Source organism: Meles meles, chromosome 3 (genome assembly GCF_922984935.1).
Source record: "Meles meles chromosome 3, mMelMel3.1 paternal haplotype, whole genome shotgun sequence".
NCBI classification, from domain to species: Eukaryota; Metazoa; Chordata; class Mammalia; order Carnivora; family Mustelidae; genus Meles; species Meles meles.
Window position 1 is genome coordinate 133,817,251 of NC_060068.1, and position 26,328 is coordinate 133,843,578.

At 38.1% G+C, this 26,328-nt stretch overlaps 1 long non-coding RNA gene across 1 annotated transcript; it reads left to right on the top strand.

Moving 5' to 3' along the window:
• Nucleotides 1-38: 38 nt before the first annotated feature.
• LOC123937989 lies at nt 39-25,284 on the top strand. The gene is made up of 3 exons (XR_006817647.1): nt 39-214; nt 7,384-7,544; nt 25,073-25,284. It is a non-coding gene; the product is annotated as an uncharacterized LOC123937989 (long non-coding RNA).
• Nucleotides 25,285-26,328: the final 1,044 nt, after the last annotated feature.

Below are 26,328 nucleotides of genomic sequence, written 5' to 3' on the forward strand. Positions count from 1 at the left end.
GCTAGGGCCCCGGCCGGCAGCCGGTCCTCCCCTGTTTTGCGCATGCGCCGGGTAAGGGGCGTCGAGCTGGGTGGGTGCTTCAGGTGTGTGACGTCTCTGGTATTGTTTCGCCGAAGTCGGAGCTGGGTAGGCGGCGTTACCCTGGCTTCTCAGGTGTGCTGAGACCTTCGTAGGACTCCTGTGGCTTTGTCCTGTTCCGGATGAGGGATGAAAGGTGACTTTTAAGACTGAAGACTTCACACACACACCCACCCACCGCCACCCTCCTCCCCGCCCCCGCGCCCCGGCCGGCACCAGGGGCCACCAACATTAGTAATTTTAGGAGGTTAGACTTCCACCCATTTTACCCAAAGCAAGGGTAAACTGAGGCCCTGCGGGAAAGGGAAGGGGCCCCCCTAAGTCACTTAGAAAACCAAAGAGGCAAATCTCAATACAGCGGCTGCCATCGAGATCACTGAAGTATCGAATTTTATCTCCACTTTCCCAGCCCCGCCCCACCTCTGAATTTGAGGAAGCCAATTACAAATCCTGACAAAAGAATTGTAGACTCTAGTGGGAATTCAGAGCAGTCCCTGTCTGATTCGTACAACGAGCTTTCAACGTGTATCACTTTGCCTTTAGGCAGAAGAAGAAAAAAATCATTGCAGCTAGATTGTTCTATATGGCACCAAACAAGACTTAGATTTTGAAAAGGAAGGGAAAATGCGACCATAGTATTGACTTCAGATATGCACCAGTCTTTGAGTTACGTATATTTTTCCTTCTCCTGACTGTGATGTAACTGATTCATGTTTCCCTTTTGGCTGTGATGGAAGGGAAGCAAAGAGTCAAGTTTTGTGTCTTAACAATTTTTTAGTTAAGACAAACACTATTTTATGTTCTCCTTACCTCTGTCTTTTGGTAACTTTTATTGCATGAGTAGTGCATGAGAAGCTGCCCATTTTTTAAAATGAAACATTTTAAGTGAAAATAAAAATGCACCTTCTCCTTAAAAGGGAGTGGGGTGGTATGCCTGAGTGGTTCAGTTGATTAAACATCCCGAAAGATTTCAGTTTAGGTCATGATCTCAGGGTGGTGAGATAGAGCCCCCACCCCACCCAACCCTCTTGGCTCTATGCTGGTCTTGGAGCATGCTTAAGATTCTATCCTTCTGCTCCCCCTCCACCTTGGCTCCCAAGTAATCCACACACATACAGACACACACACACACACACACAACACACACACACTCTAAAAAAAAAAAAAAGGAAAAACCCCAAATTAAAATAATTTGTAGAAAAACCACACATTAACAGCCCAGTCAAAGAGATTGTCAAAAAACAAGGGACTGAACTCCAGAGTGAGTGTAGATTTCTTTCAACCCAGTCTATTCCTTGTTCATGTGCTAACCACCTGCTTGGCCACATTATATTTTTTAATGTTACTAGAGAACCTTGATTTTGTTAATCATAAATGTCAACTAAGACCATTTAAATTTTAAATCTAAACAAAAGGATGCATAAAAAATTCTTTTTAATGATAAAATAGCCATTGTGCAAAGAATCTGATAAGTTTGATCTTACTCGAGTGTAGATAATTTAATGATTGCAAGTGTTAAACAATGATATTTCTTAGAGAATAATGGTAGCAGCCTATTTTGGACAAATCGTCCATTTAACAGATGGTTTGCCCCATCTCTGTTTTTCCAAGTCAATTTCTATTTATCTAAACATTCATGAAATAAAAAATTATCTTAAGAATAAAGGAGCTGGAAAATTAAGAAAAAAGAAAACAAATGTTTGTGCAGATGGGGAGAAAGGGGAGCCCTCTTACACTGTTGGTGGGAATGCAAGCTGGTGTAGCCACTGTGGAAAACAGTATGGAGGTTCCTCAAGAAGTTGAAAATAGAGCTACCCTATCACCCAGTGATTGTACTACTAGGTATTTACCCCAAAGATCCAAATGTAATGATCCAAAGGGGCATGTGTGCCCCAATGTTTATAGCAGCAATGTCCACAATAGCAAAACTATGTAAAGACCCCAGATGTCCATCGACAGATGAATGGATAAAGAAGATGTGTTATACACACACACACACACACACACACACACACACACACACACAATGAAATATTCAGCCATCAGAAAGGATGGATACTTAAAATTTACATTGATGTGGATGGAACTGGAGGGTCGTATGCTGAGGGAAATAAGTCAATCAGAGAAAGACAATTACATGGTTTCACTCATATGTGGAATGTAAGAAACAGCACAGAGGATCATAGGGGAAAGGAGGGAAAAATGGGAAGTCATCAGAGAGGGAGAAAAACCACAGAGCCTTAACTATAGGAAACAAACTGAGGGCTGCTGGAGTGGAGGTGGAGGGGGGTTGGGTAATTGGGTGATGGGCATTAAGGAGGGCATGTGATGTGATGAGCACTGAGTGTTACATGCAACTGATGAATTATTGAACTCTACATCTGAAACTAGTGATGTACTATATGTTGGCTAGTTGAATTAAAAAAAAGGAGCTGGACGCCCGGTAACTAGTAATAAATACAAAATGAACTGGGTGGCTCAGTCAGTTAAGTGTCTGACTCTTGATTTCAGTTCAGGTCATGATCTCAGGGTCATGGGATTGAGCCCCACATCAGACTCTGCACTCAGCAGGGAGTCTGCTTGAGGTTCTCTCCTTCTCCTCCTTCCCCTCCCCGCTCAAAAAAAAAGAAAGAGAGAGAAAGAAAATAGAAGATCTCAAAAAGGAATTGCCTCAGACCTCTGAATCTATGAACTAAGTTACATCTGTACCTGTCTTTGCTTATTTTGCTTCTGTTTTTGTATGGCAATTTCCTTCTACCTGAAGCCTGCCATTATATTGTGCTCTGGCTCCTTACTTGTCAGCCTTCTTTAAATCTAGTATCCATTCTGGCATCTATATTTTTAATCTTTCTCTCTACTGGTTCATTTCCATCAATGATAAGCATGTGATGGTATCTTGCCATCAAGATATCTTCCCTTTCACAGTTGGACATTTCAAACATTGTTTACATTTGTTTAAACTTGACACAGTCTATAATTCTGTATTTATTTCAGAAGATTATTTTTAGTGACAGTCTCTCACTGTACTGTAAGCTTTGTGAGGAACCAGACCATGTCTGATTAATTCACCATTATATTCCCAGAATCTAGCATGATGTGGGTTAAAGCAATGGATGAATATTCATGAATAGAATGTCAAGTAATGAGAGCTTGTTATATATGATGCATATAATGACTATCCATTAGAATGATTATAATATGTATATGGCTCTGGATGTACAGGAAAGTTCTGAAATATACACCAAAATATGGCACCATAGGATACGTTCATGGCACCATAGGATACATTCAGTATTCATTAGTGAGTGAATTGAAATTATCTCTGGATGGCATCAGAACAAGTATTTTTTTCATCTTGTTTATGTTTTTCTATATTTGGATTTTTTACAATAATTGTGCATTTTTCTTTTTAATATAAAAAAATTCATGAAGGCATTTTTTTAAAAAAATTCAAATAATACAGATACATCCTTACCACATAATTTTTATGCCTATCCTTGCAAGTCTTTTTTATACTTTAGATGTATATACACTTGTATATACAGTTTATATATACTTTTAAAAAATAATTATAGATTTATAGGAGGTTACAAAAAGAGAGATCATGTGCACCCTTCACCGTTTTTTTCTAATTATTATGTCTCTCATAGACTTAGTGTCAAAACTTGGACATTGGAAAAATAGTATATGCATATAATTCTATACCATATGTTATCAGACATAGATTCACATAACCACTACAATCAACATACAGAACTCTTCCATCACTACAAAGATGCCCTTGTGCTACCCATTTATACCCACCCCCACCCCCATTCCTCTTACCATTTCTAACCCTTGGTCATTAATCTGTTTCCCATCTTTATGTTTTTGTCATTTTCAGAATATTATGTAATCCTACATTATGTATCCTACATATATGCCTTTTGAGATTATTTTTTTCACTCAGTATAAGACACCTGAGATCTATTCAAACTATTTTCTGTAGCAAAAGTCCATTCCCTTTTATGGCTGAGTAGCATTTCCTGATATGGATTTACCACAATTTGTCTAATTATTTACCTGTTTGGATTTTTTTTTTTTTCAGTTTTTGACTTTTACAAACAACATAGACCATTTGTATGTAATATAATTGATATGTTAAGGCTTCCAGTTCATTGTTTAAATCTGCCAATTCATTGTTTTCTATTTGTTCCTTCTGTTTTTGGTTTTTCTGTTTTCTTTTTCATGTCTTTCTGTTGGTTATTTGCATATGATTTTGCAATTCCACTTGATTTGTCTGTAGTGTTTTTGAGTATATCTCTTTGTATGACTTTTTCAGTGGTTGCTCTAGGTATTCCATTACATATACCTAACTTACCACAGTTTACTGGTGATGGTGTTTTACTAGTTTGAGTCAAGTATAAAAACCTTAACTTCAGGGTGCCTGGATGGCTCAGTTGGTTAAGCATCTGCCTTTGACTCAGGTCATGATCTCAGAGTCCTGGGATGGGACCTGCATTGTGCTTTCTTCTCAGTGAGGAGCCTGCTTCTCCCTCTCCCTCTGTCACTCCCCCTGCTATGCTCTCTCACTCCTCCTCTCCTTTTCTCTTTAAAATAAATATATAAAATCTCAAAAAAAGAACAAAAACCTTAACTCCATTTATGTTTCTTTGCTCTCCACAGTTTATAATTGTCTTAAACTTTTCTTCTACATACATTGAAAGCCATATCAAACAATATTATAACGTTGGCTTCAATCATCGATGATAATTTAGAAAATTCGAGAAGAAAAGTCTATTGTATTTACCCATATTTTCACTCCTTCCATTGTTCTTTCTGCCTAATGTCTCAAGTTCCTTCTATCATTCCCTTGTTGTTTAGAGAACTTCTTTTAGCCATTCTATTAGGTAAGGTCTGCTGGTGACAAAATGCCTTGAGACATCCTTCATTTGAGAATGCCTCGACTTCCCCTTTATTACTACAGGATAATTTCACTGGATACAGAATCTGGGTTGATATTTCTTTTGGCACTTGAAAAATGTGCTACTCTCTTTTGGCCTCCATAGTTCCAGAAGAGAAATCTCATGTGAACTGTTCTTTCCTAGTCTTTGTAAGCTGTTGTTTCTTTCTTACTGCTTCAGGGTTATTATTGCTATTATTATTTTTGTCTTTAGTTTTCAGAAGTTTGACTAAGATGTGTCTTGGTGGAGATGTATTTAGATTTATTGTTTGAAGTTCACTTAGCTTCTTTATTCTTGGCTTATGTCTTTTTCTAAATTTGGGGAGTTTTTCCAAAATTATTTAAATACTTTTTCAGGCCCACCCTCTTTCTCCTCTCCTTCTAGGACTCTACTGGAACAAATATTAGATCTTTTAGAGTAGCCCACAGGGGCCCGGAACTGTTAATTTTTAAAAAATATATTTTCTTTATTGTTCAGATTGGGTCATTTCTATTCTCTGTGTTCAGGTTCACTGATTTTTCTATAATCTGCCATTCTTCTGTTGAGCCCATCCACTAATTTTTTTAAAATTTCATTTTAGCATATTGTAATTTTTCAGTTCTAAAATTTCCATTTGCCTCCTCTTTATATCTTCCATTTCTTTGCTGAAACTTTTGTGTTTGTTTCAAGCATGTTCCTAATTATTTATTGAAACATTTTTATGCTGGCTGGTTTTTTTTTTTTTTTAAGATTTTATTTATTTGACAGACAAAGATCACAAGTAAACAGAGAGGCTGGCAGAGACAGAGAGAGGAGGAAGCAGGCTCTTCGCTGAGCAGAGAGCCCCATGCGGGGCTTGATCCCAGGACTCTGGAATCATGATCTGAGCGGAAGGCAGAGGCTTTAACCCACTGAGCCACCCAGGCACCCCGTATGCTGGCTGTTTTAAAATCCTTTTCAGATAATTCCAACATCTCTCTTATCTCAGTGCTGACATCTGTTGATTGTCTTTCTCATTCAAATTGAGATTTTCCTGGTTGTTAGTATGACAAGAATGTTCTGCTGTAGACTGAATATTTTGGATATTATATTATGATACTCTGGATCTTCTTTAAATCTTCTGTTTAAATAGGCCTTTTCTGATATCACAGAGTGAAGTTAGAGAGATGCCACTTTATAACTTCCTGTTTGGGGTACAAGCTCATATCCCTGTTAGGCCTTCTTTGTTACCCCCATTGAGTAGGAGGAAAGGGCACTTCATTACTGTTGTGTAGTGGGAGTTCAGGTTCCCACCAGGCTTCCACCTGCCTAGTTGGGAGATTGAACGATGCCTCATCACTACTCCCTACATGGCCTCCACTGATATTGTGGGTAATGTGGGGGAGGACCTCATTACCACTGGAAGATGGTAAAAGTTCTGGCTTCCCACTCAGCTTTCTCTGACACTATCCTCATAGAGGGGTTGGGATAACTCATTATAGTATGACATGAGTGAAAGTCTCTGTTCCCCCATGAGCTATTGCTGACAGAGGTGGGGGTGGGACCATGACTTTTTCTGTGATACTTGGTATGGCACTGTGTTGGGGGTCTCCACGAACACTCTTGTATACTCACTGGACTCAATGTACCATTGTATTCACTGATGATATTTTCAGCAAAAGGTTATAAAGCACAGTCAACAAAGGGAAAAGTTTTATAGAGTGAAGTCTAGCAAAAACGAGGCACAAAATTCTAAGAGTTCTCTCCCAATAGAATTGCCCAGGATGCACTTAATTTTTCCATCAGTGAATTGTGGCAACAGGTATTAAGTATTGTATTCCAGGGAGGTTTTTATTTTTAATTTTTTGGGGGGAAGTTTTTATTTTTTAAGATTTCATTTGTTTATTTTACAGAGACCACAAGCAGGCAGAATGGGCAGGCTCAGGGAAAGGGAGAAGCAGGCTCCCAGGGAGCCTGATACAGAGCTCCTTCCCAGTGATGCCCTGAGCCGAAGGCAGATGCTTAATCAACTGAGCCACCCAGGCACCCCAGGTCTTCCAGGAAATTATTAGAGACTCAGTACCAAAGGTTTTTTTTTTTTTTTTTTTGCATTGTCATATATATACCCACTGCCTACCACCAATTCCAGACCCCCAGAAGGAAAGCAGGTGTACAGCATAAACCATTATCACTTGCATGAATAGTCTAGGCACAGTGAGACATCCATATCATTTGGAGAGAGTTTAGTATCAATGTAGGGAACGGTTTAATCAGTGATGCTTCTAGACTGTCTAAAGGCCAACCTTCAAGCAAGATTTCCTATGCATCAGACTTCCCCCGTTAATTTCTTTCGGCACGAGTGGTTATTAACCAAATGTTTTTTGTTTTTGTTTTTCCTTGCTAGGCTGTGCCTTTCCTGGTCCTTTGTCTAGAGAGAGCAGGCTTTTGGGAGCATTTTTTGTCTGAGCCTGCTGACATTTCTAGGTTGCCTGCATCTGTAGCACCCAGTCTGAGGAATATGAAGCAAAAGGGAAACCCAGGGAACTCACTGCCACGTCTTTTGAAGTAAGTAGCCGGTCTGCTTTGTCTCTATCTTTCAGAGTCTTCTTGTATTTGTTTCGTAATACCATCCAGAGTTTTTAGTTGTATTTAATAGAAGGAATGAGGAGAAGAGCAACAACTCCGTCTTGTCTGTGACCTGCAAGTCTCTGTATTACTTTTATAATTAAGAAAAAAGAGATTTTAAAAATTTTCATTGAAAACAAAATGTGTATATGACATAGATTTAATTTTTTTATTGAATTAAGAATACAACATGAGATCTCTCCTCAAAAAAATTTCGAGTGTACTTTATAGTACTGTTACCTATAGGCATAAAGTTGTATGGTTGATCTCTAGAACTTAATTTTAAGCCTAAAATTGGTAGGCTTAATTTAATATGGGGGTCTAAAAATTACCAGTTGTAGGAAAAAAAGTCATGATTTGATTCTACTTATGCTAATAGTAAAGTTTATTTTTCCTAGTTATGAAAATCATACATATTCATCAAAAAAAGTTGATTTTGTTTTTCTTTATGTAGTAAATGGAATGAGACTTTTAAAGTCAATAAAGGTTACAGGGTGACAGATGATCCAGATTCATTTAACTTTGCCATCATCTTATAGGGAAAATATTAGGAGGAGAAGTTTTCCTATAGTTGAAGTATAAAACTTAAATACAGCCCCATAGTTGACTCTGCAGACAGTTTCCTATACCCAGTGTTAATAGCACTTCTTGTTTATATCCAAAGTTCATGCATAGGAGATAATACCTTTTCAATCATGGGAGAAATAATTACAAATGTCCCTAGCCACCAATTCTAGACTAATGAACTATTTCTGAAATGAAAATTTTAGTGTAATATATTGCTAACTAATCAGCATTCAATTTGAAATCTTAAACAAGAACATCAAATTGTCATTATGTTGCAGCATTTCGCATTATGAGGGCAATTTCATTTATTTGTTTTTTATATCCATGATGACTCATAAGTGGATAAATTAATATCTCCCATTTTTCAAGATATATTAATGAAATGTCTAGACTCTTACAGTCTAAACATTTACAGCATGACAAAGCAAGCTTTGATCACCAATAAGCTATCTGTAATGAATAGGCTACCATTATTTTATTCATTATACTTCTAATTGTCAGGAAACATTTCTTTAACAATGTGTTTATGTCCAAAGAGCATTAGACAGTGTTCTAGAAGCACCCTTGCCTAAAATTATCCTCCAGACCTTGAGGTAGTCAATTTCCCCTGACCTCAATCCCTGTTTATATAAATGAGCTTATTGAATAACCAAAAGATTTTTTTAAATTCTGTATTTCAGAATCTCTAGGGTTTAATTCAATAGTTCCCAAACAACAAGTTATAGACCTCTACTAGATTGTAACATGGTTTCCATCAGTCTTCCACTTAAAAATGAGAAAAAAAAGATCATGTAGTGCATTGGTCATAAAGCCAAATGGAAAAACCATGTTCTTTCTTTTTACTGATAACTATTATTACCTCTCTCCTGTCCACATTTATCTTTCCTGGAATTTCCAGAACTTCATTATTCATTTTGAAATAAACTTCATAGAGAATCTATATTTACTATTTAGAATTTCATTGGTAATGTAAAAGTGGTACATTTTTTGGTATATGTGCTGCCGAAGCGAGCACAAGGTACATTTTTTGATGCTGTATAAATATTACTTCAAATGATTTGTTTTGAAATATTTTTTTCTGATTTTAAGTAATAGGAACTTAATCAGATAGTTTGGGCTAAAAAGATGGGGCTGGAGAGGGAAGGGAGGTGTCAGGAGGGCACAGTACCTGGCATAGGGAATTAGTTGAATGTTTTTGAACCAAGAGCCAGGGCAAGTTTAAGGCCCTTAACAATAAATCTATAGACCTGATTTATCCCTAGAGTACCACTACTAATATCACTCTGATTCCCAGTCTCTCTGTCACTCAGCTCCAAATCCCCAAATCCTGAGATAAGATCTTAGTAGCCTAACTTAGATCACACTGTCTCTGAACTTATCACCTCCTCAAAGTGCATCAGGTTCTGCCTGAGCCTGCCCCTGTTCACTGGGGAGGGTGCTTGGGGAAGAGGCCTCTCTGCAGGCCAAACAGCCATTCCTGAAGTGGCCTCTACACTGACAGTTAATGCGGTCAGTTCTCTTCCTGACCACTCTCAATATTATTCTTTTTCTCTTCTTAGCATTCTAGCTAAGTCAGTATTCATTTTTCCATTCTCTAGTTTAATGATAGTCACATTTTAACGATAAGCAAATCATTCATTTTCTTTCTCTCCACCCATATCGCAGCTTTTTGGATTTACATTAATTTTAAATTTTGCCACCTGCAATTTTATGCTGTCACTTACTAGCATTTATAAGAATTATTGAACCATTCCAAATTAATTCATGGTTCCCAAATATTGAAATGTTTCATATTTTAAATTAACATGAGTCTCTCCATTAACTTTTTCTTAGAATTGTGCCCTCTGAATTTGATTACATTTTAATAACTTCAATTTTGACATGAGTCACGATTACTCTTCTCTTTTTGGTATAGTGAATCTAACCTGTAGCTTTTTTCTCTTTATTACTTTCCCATAATAACATTTCTAACAATGATAGATCTAATAATGATATTCCTGCAAGCACCATATTTGTGTTACTTCATTTAATTCTCACAACAGCATTATGGATTCAGATTAAAATTTTTTTGTCCCAAAACAAAAAAAGGAGGCGAACTATGTTCTGCATTTGGCTATGGTTTGAGAAAATCATTGGCAGCAGTCTGTTTAAAACTAGAATCAGTTGTTTCGTGCTCTGCTTCTGACTTTGGTTCAATTCAGTTTCTACTGGCAAATGCAATCTGAGGACTCCAGTTAACATCCACAGATATCTCATTGGCATTGCTTTTTACATGTATTGATTTTTATTTACAATCAGCAGTTAGCACATCTGATGTTTGGATACCATTCCTTCCAGATTTCTTTCATAAACAACTAATATGGACATGGTACTTTTATGACCATGTTACTGGGAAGTTTTAGTTAAACAATTGAAATACTATCTTCAGACTATCTAGAGACAGAAAAATGACATTCACTTTTAAATAAAATTATAAACACTATCTTAAAAATTACAGTTCTATTGAGCTTCCATTTGCGCAGTTGTGTAATCACATAATGACAGCAGAAAGACTAAAGAAGAGAAAATTGAAAAATAGGAGACAAAATTATATTTTTCTGGATCAGTAGAAGAAGCTTGTTGAGTAACAACATCAAAAATACTGTACTTTATGTAGAAATTGAATAAAATGCAAGCAATTTACTAATGAAATTCCCATTTATGTATTGTATATTTGTGAAACACTGTCCTGAGAATTGTAAGTCTATCATGTTTCCATTTGAGCACTTGTGTATCAGTTAACTAATGGTAATAAAGCTAAAAGAGAAAATACTCAAAATTATTGTATAAGGGAAAATTCTTGCTGTGTTCCTGGATTATTTTAGTGGACTTGTCAACAACAACAACAACAATACTGTAATAACCATACCTACAAATAGAATAAAATGGAAGCAATTTCCTTTTAAGATTCATGTTTACATAATCTACAATGGTAAAACAGTATCTTAAGATTGACAATTCTCTCCATCTTCCACTTGAAAGCTGGAATGATCACTTAATAGCAGTGAAACTAAGAGAAAATATCAAAATTAGGAGAAAGCAAAAGTGCATTTTTCCTATGATTCTGATTTTCAGAAATATTAGAAAGCTAGGTCAATTATGAATGTGCCTCACTTCTGTTTTCATGTAGTGTTGGCAACAACAACAACAAAAAAACCACCCAAACCCAGCACTTGTTTAGAGATGTTTCTTGTTGCCAGTGGAAAATGTACTAGGCTATGACTATCCCTCTGTGGAAAGGATTCTTAGGGAGGCCCAAACTGGATTTCCAGAAAAAAAGACCATGAACAGGAGGTCTCTTGTTAGGAACTGTTTTCTGGGACCCACCTGTGATACCTGACCTCTGATAGGCGGATGACTTAGAAACTGGGTCAGCTGCCTTCCATTCAGGTGAGAGGATTAAATTTGGCATATTTAAATGGCCAAGATTGTATGTGGCATCTTTCTGTTGGCCTGTATTTCTGAAAATTTTATATTTCTTAGAGTTGTCCAAGGAAGGTCTTGAGCATGAGGCCAGCATGAGGTGCACCAGGACAAGTTTCCTGTCTTGGTGTTGTGGAGGAAATGTGTCAGGTTGGAGCTAGCCTGATTTGAGGAATGTGGTCCACACAGGCAAAAGATTCTGGATCTTTGAGCCATCCTAATTTAAGGGACGTCCTTCCTCATACCAGGGAATTCTAGCACCTCTTTGCACCTCTGCCGAAGTCCTCTTTTGGAACCTCAGGGACATAAAGGTACTTTTTGCAAAGTTGAGATTTAAATTCTTCCTAAATCATTATTTCTCTGATGTATAGATTTTATTTTCTTATTGAATTTTTTTTTTTAGCCAACAGGTATCTCACCAAATATCATGAGCCTTTTTTCTCATGATAATTGATAGTCAAAGACTCAATGATTCCTTCTGATTTTCTAAAAGGATTTGGCTTATATTCTGTAGGTGTCTACCTCTTCACACGCATAAAGGATCTTTTCCTCTGCTTTGCACAGATTCTTTTCTTCCTTTCCAAAGTAAATCACTTTAGGTGGAGTGCTCCATAGTCATTTTACTTTATTGATGCAGTTTAGAAATGACTAAGTTTCTGCTGAAGCTCTGGAATCTCATTTTAAAACTGGATTTTTCTTTTTTTTTTTTTTTTTAAAGATTTTATGTATTAATTTGTTAGAGAGAGAGAGGCAGGTAGAGGGAAAAACAGGCTCCATGCTGAGCAGGGAGCCTGACACAGGACTTGATCCTAGGACCCTTGGGACCATGACCCAGGCAGATGCTTAACCAACTGAGCTACCCAGGTGCCCCCAAAACTGGATTTTCTGACTGCAATGAAGCTTGTAAGTTTTTGTTGACTACTGAATATGATCTTTAAGTACACTTACTATTTTTACTTCTTCAGATAATTTAATGTATATTTTGTTGCTTTTTTTTCTTTAACAGTCTTAAAAGACACATTTACTGGGGCGCCTAGGTGGCTCAGTGGGTTAAGCCTCTGCCTTCGGCTCAGGTCATGATCTCAGGGTCCTGGGATCAAACCCCACATGGGTCTCTCTGCTCAGCGGGGAGCCTGCTTCCCCCTCTCTCTCTACTTGCCTCTCTATCTACTTGTGATCTCTCTATATATACCAAATAAATAAAATCTTTAAAAAAAAAAGACACATTTACTTTAACCACATAAATCCAGTTTATTCAAAACTCCAGTTGGCCAACATAAATAAATCTTCATGACCTTAGATTAGGCAGTGGTTTCTTAAATATGATACCAAAAGTGCAACCAACTAAAGGAAATATTGATAAGTTGCATTTCACCAAAAGTAAAAACCTTAATTAAGGACACTATCAAGAAAGTGAAAAGACAGTCCACAAAATAGGAGAAAGTATTTGCAAATCCTTTAAATCCTATATCTCATAACAGTCTAGTATCCAGAATATACAAGGAGCTCTTAAAACTCAACAGCATAAAGACAAACAACTCAGTTACACATGGGCAAAGGAGCTAAATATTTCTCCAAAGAAGATATATAGATTACCAATAAACTTATAAAAAGATGCTCAACATCATTAGTTGTTAGGGAAATGCAAATCATACCTGTAATGAAACTTCACACCCATTATGATGGCTATTAAAAAAAAAAAAAGATAAATGTTGGCAAGGATGTGGAGGAAATGGACCCTTGTAAACTATTGGTCAGAATGAAAAATGGTGCAGCTAGGGAAACAATTTGGCACTTCCTGAAAATGCTAAACATAGAGTTACCGTATGATCCAGTGATTACACTCTTAAGACGTTTACCCAAGAGAATTAAAAACATATTTTGAAACAAAAATGTATATGTGAATGTTCATAGCATTATTTATCATAGCCAAAAAGTGGAAAGAACCTAAATGTCCATCAGTGGATGAACGAGTAAACTGTAGTAGATCCATGCAATGGAATAGTATTTGGTCATAAAAAGAAATGGGACTGATACATAGATAAACCTTGAATGCATTAGGTTAACTAAAAGAGGGCAGATACAAAAGGCCACATATTGTATGATTCCGTTTATATGAAATGTCCAGAGTAGGCAAATCCAGAGAGATAGAAAGCAGATTAGTGGCTGCCAGATGGTGGGGGGGGGCAAGGTTGGGGAAGCAGTCGAGTACTTATTGAGCATGGGGTTTCTTTTTGAGGTGATGAAAGTGTTCTGAAATTAGAGAGTTGGGATGATTACACACATTGTGAGTGTAGTAAAACATTGTAAATTGTAGTGTTGTAAATTGTAAATGTTAAATTGGTGAATTTTGTGTGAATTTTACCTCAATTAAAAACTTTTGTTAATATCCTATGAACTCTCCATTGTCTGATGCATTCGTTATATCCAGTTCCAAGATCTTTTTTTTTTTTTTAAGATTTTATTTATTTATTTGACAGAGAGACCACAAGTAGGCAGAGAGGCAGGCAGAGAGAGGAGGAAGCAGGCTCCCTGCGGAGCAGAGAGCCCGATGCGGGGCTCGATCCCAAGACCCTGAGATCATGACCCGAGCCGAAGGCAGCGGCCTAATCCACTGAGCCACCCAGGCGCCCCCAGTTCCAAGATCTTATTCATGTTCTTTTTTCTAAGAACAGCAACCCAGTCTCCCATCTTCTGCAAGTTTTTTTTTTTTTTAAGTTCATTCACTCTTTCTTTCCATCCTTCAGCTTCTTAGGGAAGCAGATTTATGCTTTCCTGCAGGTATAATGCATACCTGCATTATATATATATATAATTTCATCCAAATCATTCCTTATTGCCACCTTGAGTTGTTCATTAGCTGTTGTATTTTTAATATTGTTTTGGTTGCAGCTACTTGAAACTGGATTCGTTCTGATGCATTTTTTTTTCAAAGTTGGCTCCATGCCCAGCGTGGAGCTCAACAGGGGGAGCAGGGGGAGTGGGGGTGATGGGGAGGGCATTGAGCTCACCACCCTGGGATCAAGATCTGAGCTGAGATCAAGAGTCAGATTCTTAAACCAACTGAGCCTTCCAGGTACCTTGTTCTGATGCATTTTTAAAAGATTAAGTCTCTCTTATAATATCAGCCATCTGCTTAACTTGTTCCAAATGCTTCGATAATCTCTTCGAAGTCTCTCTTTTAGCCCCAAGTAAAGAGTTGGATATTTCCAGGTATTAATTAGTGGCCACCAGTTTTTGTATTGATGATCTTGTTGTCAAGCCGGGTTTACACTAAAAAAGATTGAAAAACCCCCAAATTCTCTCTAAATAAGGCTAAACTTCTGAAACTATTGATATCTTTTCTCCATAAGGGCGGGAACTCTGATGGGCAGTCTTTTGTTTTTATTTGCATAAAACTGTATTTTTAATAAAAATCTGACTATGACTAGAAATACCATTATAGCTCACAGTTACTGGTGGAGATCTGTGAGAAGCATTGTTCTAGTTGACTTTCGTTCTTCAGCTCTTAGCTCAAATCCCTGTTCCTCATGTAGGCTTTTGTGAACTCAGAGACTAGGTGATTATGAGCTCCAGAGAAACACAATCCTTTCCTTCAGAAACTTAGCATAATTCATTATCACATGCCCCATCTCCACTGAGAGATAGCCATCCTCCTGAATTTGGGGTTAAGCATGCCCTTCTTTGCTTTAGAGCATGCCACGTATGTATGTACTTCTAAACTATTATCCAGTTTTGTCTATTCAGCTACATCAGTTAAATCATATATAGCATTCTCTGACTACTTTTACTCTTTCAGGGTTCAGCCATTTTCTGGGTGTGCTTGTATTAATTTTCACAGCTGTATAAAAAATCCATGACATTGATAGATCACAATTTTATTGTTTATTTTATTGTCCATAGAAATTTGAATCTTTCCAAAGTCTTTGCATATTGGGAACTATTATGGGCTATTATACATTGGAGTTTCTTATGGTGTCTTTTGCTTTACATGTAGACAGATATTTTAAATTTATGCTTAGGCAAAGAATTGCTTGGTATATGATCCATGCTTGTTTGGCTTTACTGGGTGATGCCACATTGCTTTCCAAAGTTGTACCAACCTTTATTTCCATGGAGAGAATATGAGTTCACCCTGTCCTAAAAACCTTGGTAGTGTCCCATTTGTGCCAGTCTAGTGAGTTGAGTGGTTTCTCGTTATGGTTTTAATCTGCACTTCCCTGATTACAGATGGGATTAAGCTTCCCCCCCCCCATTATTGGCATTTTGATTTCTGCTTCTGTGAAGAATCATTTTGCCTATTTTCTATATGGTTGTTTGTCTTTTCCTTATTGGTTTATCAGAGTTGTAGATTATGGATACTAATATGTTGTGCATTATATGTGTTGTGAACTCTCTTCTTCCAGTTATGCTTTTCCTTTTCATTCACTTTATCATGTCTTGTTGAACAGGAGTTCTTAATTCTGAGCATGTTGTGTTTTACCTTTTCCATTATGGGTTGCTCTCTTTGTATCTTGTATAAGAAATTTTTCTTTAGCACAGGTCATAAAGATATTCCCTATTTTCTTTTAAAGCTTTCAAATTTACCTTTTATATTTGATCCATGGAAATTAAATTTTGACTATGGTATTAAGTACGAATCCATTTTTACATGGTCTTGTTTCTCTCTTGTGTGAAACAAGTCTGAAGGTAGGCAATCTAGCAATGCTACTCCAAGGTATATGCCCTGGAGAGAGACTACTAGACAGATGGACCAGGAGACATGAACAAGTTCATTGTAATATTATTCATAAGAGAAAAAAAAAACCCTGGAAGCAACAGAAAGAATTTAATGTTTAATATGGAGAACTAGTTTAGAGCACAGGCAGAGCTGAAAATGAGGTGAGGCATCTCCAAAATCAACAACTGCAGGGAGCTGTAGCCATCCCTAGGGAAGAAGACTAAAGGAGAGAGTGTGTCATTAGAGCCTATGAACCAGGGTATATGGCAGGATCTGGAGGTTAGAGGAAGAGCCTCCAGCACCACTGGAGCCTGACTATGCAGTCAGAGTTGCCCAAAAGTGCTGGAGCCATGGTAGGGTTATGAGCAGCAAGAGCTGGATTGTGGTCACTGCCAGAGCTGCTGCCCAAAGCAGAGAGTTAAGGAGAAATACTCTGCCTTCTCCCCCTCGTTCTGCCCTCTAGTCTACCATCTGTACCTCTATTGGCCAAACCTAACCAGAAGTTGGTGGGTAAGGCAACCCGAGAAATGTGGGCTATGAAAGTCAGCACCCTGTGATACAGAGGTAAGCAGAGGGACGGGGAATGGATCTGAGCACTAACAGGCCCATAACAGGCACAAGAGACCTCTCACTTCTGGCCCTAATGTATCTTCCTTCTCATTTCTATCGCTCCCTGTCCCCTTGTACTATTGTCTCAGTCACATCAGGTTATTCAATATTTCTAGGCTATGCTGTGCACATTCCCGTTCTCTTTGTTCAAACCTTTTGTTCAAACCATCCCCTCAGCTTGGAATGCTTTCTTGTCTCCCTTGAAGTCTTACCCATCCTTCAAATATTAGTTTATGTCCTCATCCTTGAAACCTTTCTTCCCAATCACATTTATAAGTTTCTCACCTTTCAAACATCCTTTAAGTATTGGGGTTCCCAGGATTCTGTCTTTGGTCCTCTTTTTGTCTCATGTTACTGGGTGACTTTAGTGAGTGATTTCATCCATCCCCATGACTTTCAACTTCCACTGAAATAGTGATGATTCACATATTGTGTCTTTCCTAAACACCAGACCCACATATATAGCTACTGATTAGACATTTCCACTTGCCTTTTTAAATAATGCCTCAGACTCAGTATGTCTAAAACTTAACTACCAAATTTCTTCTCCTTGTATACTTCTACTATATTTTATTTAGTAGCCCATGGCCAATATTTAGAAATCTCCCAGTGCTATTCCTTTCCTCTGATCCTTTCCCCAATTATAATCAATCATACCAGGTTCCATCATTGCTACCTCATTTACATTTCTCATAAGATGTGCTCTAAAAATTTGGCAATGTATATTAAAGGTCTTAAATATATGTCATGGGTTGAATTATGTCTTCCCAAAATTCATATGTTGGAGTCCTAACATTTAACACTTAAGAATATCATTTTATTTAAAGATAGGGTTATTGTAAATGAGGTCATACTGGAGTAGGGTGACCCCCTAATACAATATGGCTGGTGTCCTTATAAAAAGGGAAATTTTGGACACAGACGGGCAAATAGGGAGAATGTCATATGAAGATAAAGACAGATGGGGACAAAGCAACAGAAGCCAAGGATGGCCAAAGATTACCAGTAAACCACCAGAAACCAGGATAGAGCCATGGAACAGATTCTTACAGCCTGCAGAAGAAATCAACCTTCTGACAGCTTGTTCTTCAATTTCTAGCCTCCAGAACTATGAAACAATAAAATTCTATTGTTTAAGCCTCTTGGCTTGTGACACTCTGTTCCAGCAGCCTAGAAAATGATTATAAATATGTGTACTCTTTGACTAGAATTATCACACCTAGTAATTAATCCTTTGAAAATAATTGCACAAATGAACAAAGGACAGCAATAGTGTTCACAATTGTATAATGGGAAATAACTTAAGTGTCTTAACAGTGGGACACCAAGTTCATCAATTATGGTATATTCAAACAGTGGGATGCCATGTAGTTTTTAATAGTAAAGGACGTATAATGGTTGAGAGAAGAAAATATTCACAATATAATTAAGTTAAAGGGGGCTACAGGAGCTATTATGAGGCTGTGTTTTTGTGTAGCTTAAGTGTGTTATAAATGCATAGGAAAAATTCAAAGTATAGTAGACATTTGCATCATTTAGTATAGACATTATTTAGAGTAGTAGAATTTCAGGTAATTCACATTTTCATCTTTTTGTTTATCCACCTTCTCTTAAGAGATGTGGTTTAAAAATTACCCAGTGTTGGGGCACCTGGGTGGCTCAGTGGATTAAGCCGCTGCCTTCGGCTCAGGTCATGATCTCAGGGTCCTGGGATTGAGCCCCGCATCGGGCTCTCTGCTCCGCGAGGAGCCTGCTTCCTCCTCTCTCTCTGCCTGCCTCTCTGCCTACTTGTGATCTCTCTCTCTGTCAAATGAATAAATAAAATCTTTAAAAAAAATTACCCAGTGTTTCTAGTTTTCTTTCCCCATTAGTCTTTTATAAAAAGGATATGGTCTTTGCCTGGTTAAAGTCATAATCTCTCCCTATCTTGGGAAGGAGGAAGGAAGAAAGGGTAGGAGGGAGAGGAGAAGGGGAAGAAGGAAAAGGAACTTAAATTGATTAAAGAATTAGGATACAAAGATTAGGGAATTTAGAAAGCAGACTTGTCAGTGTAAACTGTAGGAGAAAAAGTTTTGGGGAGGTAGAGTTATGAATGAGAGGATCCAAAGCAATCCAGGTTGTGGGAGAAATGTGGAAGAAAGAAAAAGGACATAGGAAGAATGCACACGGGGGTCAGAAATGAGATCCTCTGAGGATGCCTGGGTGGCTCAGTTGATACAGCACATGACTCTTGATTTTGGGGTCATCATGAGTTCAAGACATTGGGCCTAGAGCTTATTTAAAAATGAAAACTCTAGAAGAATAATAACAAAACATCAAAAGGGGGGGCGATCCTCTGTAAAGATTTCTGAGCAATGGCAATTAAAGCTCAGAATTTCATTTCATTTTTTTAATCATTCTTAGCTGTTTATACTATAATTTTTCGAATGCAATGTCCATCGAGAGAAAAGACCCAATGAGTCTAGGATTTATAGTTTATTATCTTCTGTAATAAACACAGACTCCAGTTCACAAGCTGAAGTATGCAGGAAATGTGACTTTATTTTTATCTGAGCTTAATTTTTATTTTTTTGTAATTATGCTACCAGTGGCAGATGTTGCAAGTTTTCTGAGGTAACATTTAAGTGGAGGTAGTGGGTAATCACAGGCTTAGTTAGTGTGATCATATAGGAGGCCCACCTGGGCCTCAGTTCTTAGGACAGTGGCATCTTTGAGATGGGCATCATCCTATCTTGTCTTTGGTCATCTGTCCACCCATGTCTTTTCTGGTCTGGTGAATCTCTTTGCTAGGGACATGCTGTTTTTGAGGCAAAGAGGACACTCACTGGCTCTGCTTTATTCCCTGAACCACAGTGGGCCATATTTACTTTACTCCTTACCACATTCGGCTGTGGGTAAACTCTGGGGTCTTGTCACATTCAGAGCTTAATATGGGACTGGGGTAGAGGCCCAAAAATCCACTTAAGTTACCAAATGAGAGTCTGTCACTCTCAATTCTTTCTAGGGTTTCTGCCATTGCATCTTATACTCCCTAGCAACCTCCCAGCACATGCCATGAGTCCTTCTGACTTCTTTCTCCAGGACACTTAACAGTATTTATTTCTTTGGCATTATCTCTAATTCTCCCCTGCCCCTTGGCCCTGGGAAGTCTTGTCACAATTTTGTGCTTTCTAGATTTGTCTAGATTTTCTAGATGTCTGAGCATCCCTTCAGTGTCTCTTTCTTAGACTTTCATTCTGTCTTCTGTCCATGAAATATTCAGCTACCTAGCATTCCATCATTGGCCCACCATCTCTCTGTTTTTCCAGGTTCCTCTTCCACTCCCAGAGATTTAACTTCCACTTTTATGCTGACTCCTGAACACACAGTTCCGGCCCCAAATCAATGTCTAGTTGTTATATATCTCTTCTTGATCTCCCACAAGCCAATAAAAACTCAACTTCTTTCTGTCTTTGTCCTGCATATTCTCTCTCTCTCTCCCCCCTCTCTCACTTGGATATGATTTTAAATGCTGAGGTTATTAAGGAAAAGTGCTTAGTGCTCTGAGGGTGTTCAATGGAACTATTTGTTTGAGATAGGGAATGGGGATGCAAAGAAAGGATTTCTTACTTAGATATAACTGCAGCTGGCATTTCTGTATCTGCACAGCTCAGGAATCTGACCATGTAATTTCTTTGCTCTATAACTTGAGGAAGAACATGCGGTGGTCTACCCAGGGGAGTGGCCACTTGATGGGCTATTTTATCATTGTTTAGAATTGTTGGCAATGTAGTCATTCTTATTATTGTTTTCAAATATTCCATAGACAAATCACCCCATTTTTGTCTTTTGGTCCACCCAGAATGGACCATTCTAGTTGCCTTCTCTTTGGTATGCCATCGAGAACCTGGAGGTCTCCAGCCTCTTCTTATTCCCTTCTGCCTTTCCGGTAAGGATCCGAAGATTGCTTTGCTATTTCTCATTTCTGTGGTTTTTATCATGCTGTCTCCTCTGCCTGAAATTCCCCCATTCCATATACATACTTCATCTGGTTTCCCCCTCCTCTTTAAGATTAAGTTCAGTGTCACCTTCTCCAGGAGGCTGCCTCTGCTCACTCAAATCTGAGTCCTGTGCCCATTCTCGGGCTTCCATAATATCTTCTAAATACTGAACTCCTGTGTTGTCCACATTGTACTCTAATCTGTTCATGACTCTGTCTTCCTTGGTTATTATGCACAAAACCAAGACAGTCTTACTCATTTATATCTCCAAGATCTAAGGAAATACTTGTCACTTAGTATGCCTTCAACAGAGGCTTACTGAAAGAATGAGAAGATGAAACCATTTTTTATGTTTCACTTTTTTATATTGATTAAGGGTTAACACATTTAGTGTTTCTGAACTATTAGATGTACAAGCTGACAATAAAGGATGTTTAGTATTATTCTTAGGACCTAAGTTATAAATTCTACAGAACACTTATTTTCATGGAAAAAAATGTTCAGAGCAATCTCTTAGTATCTTAGTATCTTCTTCCACTTCCTTTCTTGATGCCTTTTAAAAACTCTTATATGAACTTTCCACATATCTTTTTAAGGGCTGGGTCAGTCTCCACACAGGCTGCCTTGATTCTGCAACATTCACAAACTGGAAGACATTTTTGAGTTTTAAAGAATGTTCTCTAGATCTCTACAAGCTTTTGTTTTACAAGACAGTTATGCTCAATGACTGAAAGTTTGGGATTTAATTATTATTCCATTCATTTAAATATACCAGTAAATGGTGATAGAATTCAGAATTCTGAGCTACGATAAGGTGGAATTTTAAAGAGACACTTGAAATCCTTGACACCTGAAGCAGGGACATTTAAAATACACATGTCAGGGAACCAAATTTTGAAATATTCTCTTTGCAGTCTTCTCCAAAGAGATGTGCTTGGAAATGACTCCTTTCTCCAGGGGAGAAAATACAATCTGCTTCTCTTTCCCTATTTGCTACCATTAAGAAACCACCAAGTCTTAGAGATTTTTTTCTCCCAGTGTCTCTCATAACTATCCCATGTATTTTAACTACAACAGCCTCATGAATGTTCCACCACTTCTTACCATATTTTATGTTGTGATTCTTTAGTGTTGAAATATTTTTAAAAAGCTGGAAGCAATAAAAAATAAATAAAAATTAAATAAAAAAAAAGCTGGAAGCAGTGGTGTTCTAGTAAATATATCACAACTGGCTCTTTGGGGAAAGAAGCTCTGTTTGTAGCACTTGCCAATTTCCATGGTGTAAACACTCCCACCAAGGCAGATTTCAAGGTACCAATTTGATGTCATTGAATGAAGAGTTGGAGAGAGGTGCAAACATTCAGCTTTCACAAGCCAGTGCAAGCTGCTACAGGTCCATTCCAGCATACCACTGTCTGGAGATTAATTTTTCTCAAGCACCATTTAAATCAGGCTACTCTCAAATTCAGGAATCAGCCTGGACATCTAATGCTGATTGTAGAAACTGCAAATATGGCCTGTTCACTTTTCTCTATCACAAGTCCTATGCAGGCCACTTGATTGAAGACTGCATTAGCCATTTAGATGACCCCTTCCCCCACTCTGGCCATAAAATTCTTCTCCAGACAGCACCCAGAGTGATCTTTTAAAATGCCTTATTTGATTATGTCACCTACAGGGAGGCAGTGTTGTGCCAAACCAGGGACTCTGCCTTCTGTGTTCCGTGAAGTTCTGTAGTTCCCAGGCTGTACACTCAGCTTTACTTAGCACCTCTGGCCTCTGCTTAAAATCCTTGGTGGTTTTTCTTATCTTCTGGGATTGTGTAATACTTGTATTTGTAATAGACGGTGTAGCCTCTGAGGGACTATATGATCTGACCTAAGGCCCCTCTCAATCCAGTTCTGTCTATTCTGTTATAGCACATCAGACCTTTCCCAGGGCCCCACCTGGAACTCTCCTCGATCTTCCCATGGCAATTCCTTTTTCTAAAGTCTCTGCTCTCAAGACACTTTCTCAGAGAAGCCTTCCTTGAAGCCCTAATCTAAATTAAGTCCCTTCAATTAGTCTCCTTTTTCTTCTAGACAAAGACTATTTATTAAAAATATGAATAATTTTATTTTCACAAAATAAGGCTTTGTAGTTTACTGTTGTCTGTTCTTACATTTAACTTAAAATGAATGTAGGGCTGCCTGGCTGGTTCAGTCAGTGGAGCCTGTGACTGTTGATCTCGGGGTTGTGAGTTGAAGCCCGATGTTGGGTGTAGAGATTTCTTGAAAATAAAATCTTTGAAAATAAAATAAAATACAATCTAGGATTTTTTTTTTCTATTAGTCTCTTCCGTGACACCAACCATATTCTTTCTCTTTCAAGACATCAGAGTGGGTACTGTCGGTATGAGTTTTTTGGTGTCAGTGGCAGTTTTATGTCCTGGGAAGGTTATATATGATTAGTTTTTTTTTTTAAGATTTTATTTATTTGACAGACAGAGATCACAAGTAGGCAGAGAGCCACGCAGAGAGAGAGGAGGAAGCAGGCTCCCTGCCGAGCAGAGAGCCTGATGCGGGGCTCGATCCCAGGACCCTGGGATCATGACCTGAGCCAAAGGCAGAGGCTCTAACCCACTGAGCCACCCAGGCGCCCTGAGTAGTTTGGTTTTAAAAATTAATATTCTCCTTAAGGTTATAAGATCAAAATCTATTCATCTATAAGGTTCTAAATTCCAAATTAAAATGACATCATTCTATTTATAAGTAAATAAGACTTTTAACATTCCCCTTTATTAAAAAAAAATTTTAATAGCCAATACACAGTGAGTATTACGTTAGTTTCAGGTGTACAACTTAGTGATTTGACAAGGTTATACATTAATAACGTTTGCTTTTAAGAGGGACTTGATTAATGTGTAAGCCCAGTTACAAACTTAAGTTTCTCAAACATCTAAATTACATTTATAAATTTAATGTAATTGTTTTTACTTGAAGACATTCAGTGCCTAACAAAAATACCTTAAGTAACTGTAATTATATTAAACACATAGATATGGTGAATATTAGGTTCTCTTAAACATTCCAGTGCCGTCTTTAATAAAATTTTCTTATTAACTGAACTTAAAAATCACAAATCTAATCAACTGTTCAATTACATAGTATAAATTGAAACCACAATTGTTTGATTCGTTAATATACTAAATTCTCTAAAACATAACAAGTATCCCAAATAGTAAGCATACCCCTATTATTCCTCTACTTACCACAGATATATAAATACAATAGGTGTGAATTAATCAGTTATCATCATTTATCCCATTTTCTTTAATCTCAATTCTAAATCTTGCTGGAATTAAAATGGACATATTAAGCAGACAGTTATACTATACCACACAATTTAGGGTTATCTTTTGAGGAGGAGGGCACTGGAGATACTTTGACCCATGATTTGGCTGGGACTCAGGACTTTGTGTTCTCCCAACACAAGGCCTATCTGAGTTCACAGTAACAGGGATTCCATAGCCAGTAAGCATCCCATGTGCACTTCTCTAATTCTTGTCAAATTTGAATCTATAGCCTTTCACCTAGGTTGTTTCACTTAATGATTAGATTCATTTAATCTCTTAAATTGTTTTCTAAATTAAATTATTTCTAAATTCTTATTCTTCCTAGCATGCCAGACTCCGCTTTTTTTGGTATTTAAATAGATAGATTTCACCTATCTCCTGTAGTTTTGTTTTTTGTTGTTGTTGTTGTTGTTGTTGTTGTTGTTTATTTATTCATTTGACAGACAGAGATCACCAGGGGGCAGAGAGGCAGGCAGAGAGAGGAGGAAGCAGGCTCCCTGCCGAGCAGAGAGCCTGATGCGAGGCTCCATCCCAGGACCCTGCCATCATGACCTGAGCCGAAGGCAGAGTCTTAAGCCACTGTGCCACCCAGGTGCCCCTCTCCTGTAGTTTTGTTCACTTCTATTTAGTCACAGGGTTGGATCCCTGTCTACAAACTCAGGTATGCAAAAACTCTTACTTTTTATATATAGATAACTCACCTTAATCAATAATTTGACTCTTCATTCAACCAGGAATTGAAAACAATATTTGAGTCAGTACTCACCCCTCCTTTTCTTCCTGGGGTTTTATCTAGGTTCCTGGGAGCTTATTGAGTGCCATGACATTAGGGAAGAGGAATCTAGTCTCTGACAGCCATCCCATTCAAGCTAATCTCTGCTGTGAAGTCCCTCCTCCCCTCAGTTTCACAGGAACAGCTCTGCCTTGCTCCTTCCAAACACCGCATAGACCTGAGATGATCCATTCTGCTGCTCCTGCACCTTGCTGAGCTATGGAAAATTCTTTGAAAATCCTTCTAACAACCAATGTGTGCCATGATAAATAAAAATATATATATTTGACCTTTGTTTCTGGTTCCTGGCACAGTGCTCCTAAAACTTTAGAAATTTCCCGATAGTATTTAGTGTCTTTTGTCATTCATAACAAGCCCCCTTCCACCACACCTGAATTTATTCTAATGAGATGATTCTTGGCTTTTAGATAGCTCCAGGATGGGGGCTGTTTACCAGAGGAATCAACTACATGATTAGAAGGTTGGAACTTTCTGCTGCAGCCCCAACCCTGGTCAGAGGAGAGGGGCTGGAGATTTGAGTTCAATCGGGCTTCCACTGGGGGTCTTGAAAAGTATCCCCCATGGATAAGGGGGACTACTGTAGCACTTTCCTGAGTTCCTTGAGTCATTCATTCCAGTGAATTACCAAACCTGGGTGGAGAGGGTTCATGGGAACTCCCAAATGGGCAGTCCCCTGGGCAGGTGCAAGTAGCTTGGGGACCCCATTTGTGGCAGGCATGTGAAGTAGGGACATTTTTGTGGGACTGAGCTCTCAACTTGTGAGTCTGGCTAACTCTAGGTAGTTCATATCAAACTTGAAATGGATTGTTGGATGCCCAGTGAGTATCAGAGAATTAGAGAATTAGTCATCAGAAAATAACAGAGTTGCTGTCAAAAAAACAATGCAATGCTTCTTTGGAATATTACTTCTTTTTCGATCACTTTGGGTTTCTACAACCAGTGAGAAGCACAGGTGATTCTGTGGGCCTCCAAAGGTCAGGTGCTTAGACCTATCACAAAGCCATTTCTTCTCTGAGGGTCAACTTTCTGAGAAGGGGAGCACTGTTCTTCTCCACTCTCATGTGCCAGAAACCTATCTTGGATTTCTGTCTCTCAGTGATGTATGACATGGGCAAGGAGATAGGATTGAGGCTCCCTTTTCCTGAGATCCAACAGCACCTAAGCTCTAATTCAGACTTCCCTTCTGACCTACCTCTCCCCCAGTCTTTGGAAATATTTCTAGTCTGCAGACCCAGAAGCCTTTCTGACTCATCAAGTAT